Source organism: Talpa occidentalis, unplaced genomic scaffold (assembly GCF_014898055.3).
Source record: "Talpa occidentalis isolate TD23 unplaced genomic scaffold, MPIMG_talOcc4v2.1, whole genome shotgun sequence".
NCBI classification, from domain to species: Eukaryota; Metazoa; Chordata; class Mammalia; order Eulipotyphla; family Talpidae; genus Talpa; species Talpa occidentalis.
Genome location: NW_026555331.1, coordinates 149,303,711 through 149,311,001, shown reverse-complemented (window position 1 = coordinate 149,311,001; position 7,291 = coordinate 149,303,711). Strand labels below are relative to the sequence as shown.

The 7,291-nt window shown below is 40.2% G+C and overlaps 1 pseudogene; it reads right to left on the bottom strand.

Moving 5' to 3' along the window:
• Window positions 1-1,376: 1,376 nt before the first annotated feature.
• On the bottom strand, window positions 1,377-2,020 carry LOC119251414 (40S ribosomal protein S4-like; annotated as a pseudogene).
• Between the last annotated feature and the right edge of the window lie 5,271 nt (window positions 2,021-7,291).

The following is a 7,291-nucleotide window of genomic DNA, read 5'->3' as shown; positions in this document are numbered from 1 at the left end:
TGCAGGATTTATTTCTGCAAGTTCAGTAACCTTCATGGTTCATTCAACCAAACAACATTAGACTACCTAACGTAAAAGTAAATTCCTAGGTATAATCTTTAAAAGATCAAAAACGAACATAACACACACTTAACTATCTTCGTTTATGTGAAGATAAACCCAATGGGTTAAAATTGATCACTTTTGCGTTTTCACTAAAAAGAAGGGTAAATCATTAAAAAAAAAGAACTTAAGAAAAGCCAGGGTCTGCGATTGTCAACTGCAGTATGGAGGTGACACCTTGTGCAACCCAGTTCTTGTCCATGTGACTGACATAAATTTTATTCTTCCAAAATCAACATGTTTAAAATTCGGTGGGTTTTCCCAGTCTGGAGACAGTAAGTAATTTTATCATCATTCTCTCCTCTCAGCTTGTATCTTCTCTAATTATCAAGTCCTCCTTTAAATGACCTATCCATGCAAGGTGCTTTACTAAGGTTGCTTGGCATTTTCATCCTGAGATGTGCACCTCTACTGCCCTCTCCTGGAAGTATGAATAATTTCTACAAGGATGTGCTTTTGTAAATTGAAAAGCAAAGACGAAGTAAAGGCTCTCCTTTGGAAAGAAAAAAAACACACACAGAGAAAACTTAAAAAGAACACATGGTCATTTTTCATTCTAAATTACGCCCCAAATTTTCCTTTAAGTCATCATCAATAAAATAATATTCCCAAGACATAAGACATGCTAGTAGAGTTGCCGGTATTTGTCGTGCCAGGCAGAATTTTTCTCAGGTTGGAACTTTTTCTGCTCCCTATGTGGTAAGCAAATGAGCTAAAACAAGAAGTGTATACAATCTATAAACTTTTTTGACTTCTGTTCCCAGTCTCCTTTTTGTGAATGCCTCCTTTGTTTACTGAGACAAGAAGTTCATTTATTTTCCTCTTATCAAAATTGAAATTGGGATGGTCAGTTATGTGGCTATGGAGGTGTCACCTCCATAGAAAGCGCTTCACCTGCTCTTCTGTTTGGCTGACAATCTCTTGTCTCTCTTCAGCAATGGTTAGGTTAGGGAATGGTTAGGGGAAAGAGATCCATGGTTTGTTTCTTTGCCATTTAACAAAAATGCCAGAGGGCCTCCCTGGTGGTGTAGGGGTTAAAGACAGCACTATCAAGCTATCACCAACCACTGCAGCACAAGTTCTAACCCCAGTGAGGGAGCAACCCACATGGCGCAGCAGACCTCTCCTGCCTCGCCGGCTGATCCCTTCAGCAGTGTATATCAGTAGATCTGCCTGTTCTACTCCCCACTCTGTCCATTGAATCCTCTCACTCCCCAACACCTCTGGCCTACACCCCAGCTCTTGTTTGCATAAATAAATATTTTTTTAAAAATGTTGGAGAGACGAGTGGCAAAGCTATTGTCATTGGCGTCTTTCACATGGACCACATTAAAATAACCTGGGTGTCTTCTCTGGTGGCGATCACACCAGTTCTTCCCAGGTTAGCACCTCTACTCGCCACACCCAGATTACCGGCATCAACTTTGACAAAATCTGCAATTTTTCCAGTTTCAAAATCAATCTGAATGGTCGTTCACCTTGATGAGGAGAGCAGATGGTGCAAATATCATGGGTCTCTCAATGAGGGATTCCATCGGTGCCCATAAAGATCTTTCTCACTTTGCACAACTTGAACTTGACTCCTCAGATGTAACCTGATGCACAGTGAGCGACCCTTGATGTCATAGATCAGATAGAAATTCTCTCCAGTTTCGTCAATGCTAATGACATGCATGGAACCAGCAGGGGGTAACACCCTTGCAGACCTGCCATCAGTCTAATGAACCACTGCATACAGATCTTCCCCTCATCTCCTGCTAGAGCATACTGAAGTCTGCTCCACGGGAAAATGATGGAGGGAGACATTCTCTCAGCTTGTGGAGACTGGTGGAAGGATGAGGAACACCCAGATCTTTTTTTTCCATATCCAATGCTTTGGAGCCAAGACTCGCTTCCCATGCTTCCTGGCATGAGTCATGGCTGTGTTGGGCATGGAAAAAGCTCTTAGTGTCTCATGTCCTTCTGTCTGTACTTCCTTCTTCCTTCAACAAATATCGATATTAACTGAGCATATTCTATGTCCCAAGAAACTTGTTAGGGGCTAGAATAAGAGTGATCCTTATCTTTATGCTACCTACAGTATATGAGGAGATTTAGACTTTAAGTGCAAATTTCTGGGATAAGTGTTTAATTATAATTTTCCAGAACAGCATTACAACCAGAGTAAATGGTACATGTAAAAAGGACTCTGGTTGAGAGGGAGCATGCTGCACTCAAGGAACAGAAAGGTCAGTGTACTGAAGAAAGATGGAGCATGACTGAAGAATATCTGGGTCTTCTAGGACAGTTGAAGGATTTTGACCTTTATCCCAAAAGCTTTTGGAAACCATTTGTCAATATTGGCAGAGGAATGACTCGATCAAACTTGTGTTTGAGAGAGATCACGATGCTTCTATTAGGGTCAGTGGAGACAAGACTGAACACAGATTTATCAGGTGATGTTGTCTGAATCCAGTGACATGTGACACCCCTGAAATGTGGAGGAGGCAGTGGGCATCTTGGAGAACTCTTCAGAAGGTCCAATGGGAAGTAGTTGGTGTGTAGTTGGGTGAGAGTATGAGCTTTGGAGTTGGGCTATCAGGCAAAAGTAGTTCTGAAATAGATGAAATATGTGGATTGGTTATTAGGTGTTTTCTCTGTATTTAGAAACAAAGCTGTTCCTTCTTTTCTCCCCTCCCTGGCTCATATAGCAGCACACACAGATAAGTAGAAATCCCAACATTTCAAAGGAATTTCAGGCACTTTACAGCTATAGTTCAACTAAACTGGTAAAGAAGATACATCCTCCTACTACTATAAAGATTTTGAAAAGACAATATATTCAGATAGATAAATGTGTTAATATACATATATGCACATATTGTGGGGTTTTGAATATATATGTGTGTATATATAAGTTTGTGTATATAAAAATGCATAACGATGTATGTACACAGCAAAAAAAAAATACATACATGTGCGTACTATTTCATCTCCTGCTAATAGGCATCCAGAGCCAGCCATAGAACTTACACTGGGGGCTAGAACACTAAAATTCATTTGAGCCAAAGCCATAGCTTTGGGATTTATGTGATGGAATTGCCAGAAACTAAATTTTGCATAATGCCTCTTCCACTCACCAAACTCAGCCAGGAAAACCAGGAAACTTCCTTGTACTTTATCAATGTATTGAGTGGTAAGGAAATAAAAAAACAATCATAAATAAACCGACCTAAAATTTCTGCAACACATTGCTGAAGAAACTTACTTGAAAATGTCAAGTAAAATCAAATTTAAAAACATTAAAATCCAAAGAATAGTGTTATAAACAAACATGAACTGCTGTTTACATATAGTGAACAGTTTTAAATGGCATACGGGAGCAATAGAAATGTGAAAGAAACAATAGATACAACCAATAGGAGAATTAAGACCTGAAAACTGAAGATGATTTAACAATCTGAAAAGGACTATATAGGCCTCCCTGGTGGCACAGCGGTTGAGCGCTGGGTTGCGAACCTGTCCACAGCCTCTGCAGCACCGGTTCGATCCCCGGCCATCAGGCGAGGGTCCCACATGGCGCGCAGACCTCTCCTGCCGCTCGCTGCTCCCCTCAGCAGTGTACTTCGTCAGTCTGCCTGTTCTGTTCCCCGCTCTGTCTCTGGTGAATTCTCTCACCCTCCTGTGCTTCTGACTGTACCCAGTGCTTATATAAATAAATAAATAAATCTTTAAAAAAAAAAAAAGGACTATAAAATCACCTTAAAATGATTAAAGAAATAAAAGAAGGAATAAATACCATAATAATATAAAAGTGTAATAAAAGACCAGGCAGGCTAGAAGATGAATGGAAAATGTTAAACAGTTACGAGAAAGCTATCCTCAGAATATGGTTAAATAGCAGAAAAAACGAAAATTGAAGTGACAATTGCTGGATCACCCTAACAGAGAATGAAAGTTTTATCTCTGGAGACATTTAATGAAAAAATATCGGAACTCAGGAAAACTGAATTTCAAAGTGAGATTCTCAAAAGAAACGTTCTACAGATAATGACTTTTAAGGGGAGGGTAATAAAATCAGTCACCCACTCCATTATGTCGTCCAATAGTTAAAATCTCCTTGTTACCCATACAGAACATGCAGTGAACTTTTTGGGATTTATTTTTTCATCTTAAACACAGTGAAAAGAACTTTCTCCCCTTTAGAAGTATCTAGTACAGGGTCAGCCTTCTTGTATAAACAACTCAAACATTGCACAAAATATATGAAACAAACAGAACCAAAGTATAATGCCCAAGAGCAAAGAAAAACAAGATAAGCCCCATCTCAGCTTTCTACCTGGAGGACTTTCTTTTCTTTTTAATTAATTAATTTATTTTATTACTTTTCTTTAATTTTTGGACAGTATTTGATGTCCCAGGTGTAGTCCCGGTATTCTCCCACCACCACAGCACCCAAGAATCATCACCACTGTCCCTTGTGCTCCTCCCTCCCTTGTCTTGACGCCTGTCCCTCTCCCCCTCCATGCCTCAGATCTGTGGTCTGCCTGCAAGCTTTGCCTTCATTTCTCTTCTTTTTTCTCAGGATTGCTTTAGCTATTTGGAGTCTTTTTTTGTTCCATAGAAATTTCAATATTTTTTGCTCAATTTATTTGAAAAATATTGGTACTTTGATAGGTATTATGTTAAATTTATATATCACTTTACAAAGGCTAGTCATTTTGATGGCATCTGTTTTCCCCATCCATGCGCATGGGATGTTCTTCCATCTTCTTATGTCACTAAGTATGTCATTAAAATTTTTTTGCTCCCAAACACTCCATGTTCAATTGATTTCACTGGTAAAGGCTACCAAATATTTAATTCTGAAGTGACAATTGCTAGATCACCTTAACAGAGAATGAAAGTTTTATCTTCTGGAGATATTTAATGAAAAAATATCTGAACTAAGGAAAATTGAATTTCAAAGTGAGATTCTCAAATATTTAAGGAAGAATTAATAGCAATCGTACATTAACCTCACAAAATACAAAAGGAAACTTTTCAAAACTTATTTTCTGAAACTAGAATTGTCATGAAGCCAAAACCAAGGATTTTACAAGAAAGGAATACCAATAACTAATATTTCCTCATGAACTCAGATGTAAAATCTTTAACAAAACATGAGCAAATAAAATCTAGTACTATATACAATGAATAATATATTATGGCCAAATGGTATTTTATCCCAGGAGTTAAGATAGATTTACCATTTAAAAATCAATCAATATGATTATCATAGGAAAATAAAATAGGAAAATCATAGAAGCTTCTTGAGACATCTCAAAATTAACACTTCCATTTCCAGTGAAAATCTTAGCAAACTTGGGACTAGAAGGAAAATGCCTCAATCTAATAAAGCACATATTTGAAAGTCCTACAGTGAATCTCATACAATGTGCTCCTCCCACCTCCCCTTAAGACCTCCTTATGTGTCCCGTGCTTATCCCTCAGCTTCCGTATGTTGTACTTTTCACAGTTCACAGATGCAATCTTCAAAGGCCTGTTCTTGGCGAACTGCAGTCTCTTTGGTCATACTTGTCCAGAGCTGCAAGTGCCAGAGAACTCACTGGGCAGCCTGTGGTCAGAAACTGACAGGTATGGATGGATGACAGTCAAGTTTTTTTTCCAAGACCAGAGAAACTCTGGTATGTATCCTTTGCACAACTCCTGGTAGGATCAGGTTGGAATAGGGAGGACTTGACCTGGACAATTAGGTTTAAATAAAAGTATTCTCATGAGTGCAACCAGACTCTCAGAAGACAACCTTGTCTTGCCTGAACCTACTAAGTCAGATACAGATACAGATACAGATAATAGGGTGTCTAGCTCCCTATTCTGTCTCGTGAATGACTAACTGATATTTGAATTGTTTGCCTGAAACTAGCTAAAAAGCAAAAATAAATGTTTCGAATTTAGCTGAATGAGATTTTCCCTGATTGCAAAACAACCCCAAACTGTAAATCACCCACTGGAGACTTGTCTACTTCTTCCTCTAAAAATCAAGGCAAAACCACACTGTGGTCATAGGAACCAGATGCCTTCCTCCTTGCAATAATTCATTGCATTGTGTCCTTCACATCTTTTTATAAGGTGGGTGTTGCGCCTTCTTTACCATTCTTCCTTCTTCCTTCCTCATGCTGAAAATGTATAGGGAATATATTGGAACTCAAGCAGCCTTCTTGGATGACAGGTAGCATACTTTTCAAATGAGTTACACTTTTTAGAGAAGCCATCTAACCTCATTTAACAAATATTCATTGGGCAATTTTTACATGTAGGGAAGGTGCTTCCTTGATGCTGTGTAATTCTCACTTTTGCAGTAAGAAAAAGATTGATTTGATCATATTCCTCATCTAAACTAATGACCTTGGGCCTCCTCAGATGTGAATTGTTAGAAACATTAGAACTTGCTTTTGCCCAGAAATAGGGATTAAAGGGCTAATTTTTTTTTTTTAATAGTTGCTGCTCAGAGCAATCCCTTTTTTTTTTAAATTAATTTATTTATTTATACAAGCACTGGGTACAGTCAGAAGCACGGGAGGGTGAGAGAATTCACCAGAACCAGACCGGGGAGCAGAACAGGCAGACTGACAAGGAAGTACACTGCTGAGGGGAGCAGCGGGTGGCAGGAGAGGTCTGCACGCCATGTGGGACCCTCGCCCGGCGACCGGGGATTGAACCGGCACTGCAGAGGCTGCGGGCAGCTTCGCAACCCAGCGCTCAACCGCTGCGCCACCGGGGAGGCCCAAAGGGCTAATCTTCGTAGAATTATGGTGTAGGACCTTCAAAGCACTGAGCAGGTTTTCTATGATCCAGGCAGACAAGTAAAGGAGGAGTCTTGGAGCCCTCAGGGGTTTTTTGAGGCTTTTAATGAACTTTCTGCACCACGTGTAGTGAGGCAACCAGGTGCAGAGCAGGCAGTGGGGTAGGGCGACCTTGAGGCTGTCAGGCCCCCAGCCCCCAGCCAATCTTCACTCTTACTAGGCTCTCCGGTGCTCTCTTGCAGTCTCTTCTCTGGTCTCTACTGCACTCTGCCCTGGCTCCCTGCAACACGCTGGGGTCCTCTGCCCCCACGTGTCCTCTGCTGCTGTACCTCTGTGGTGCCACTCTTTCTTACATATTCAGTCTCTTGGCTCAGGTGTGCACACTTATGCACGCCCGCACCATA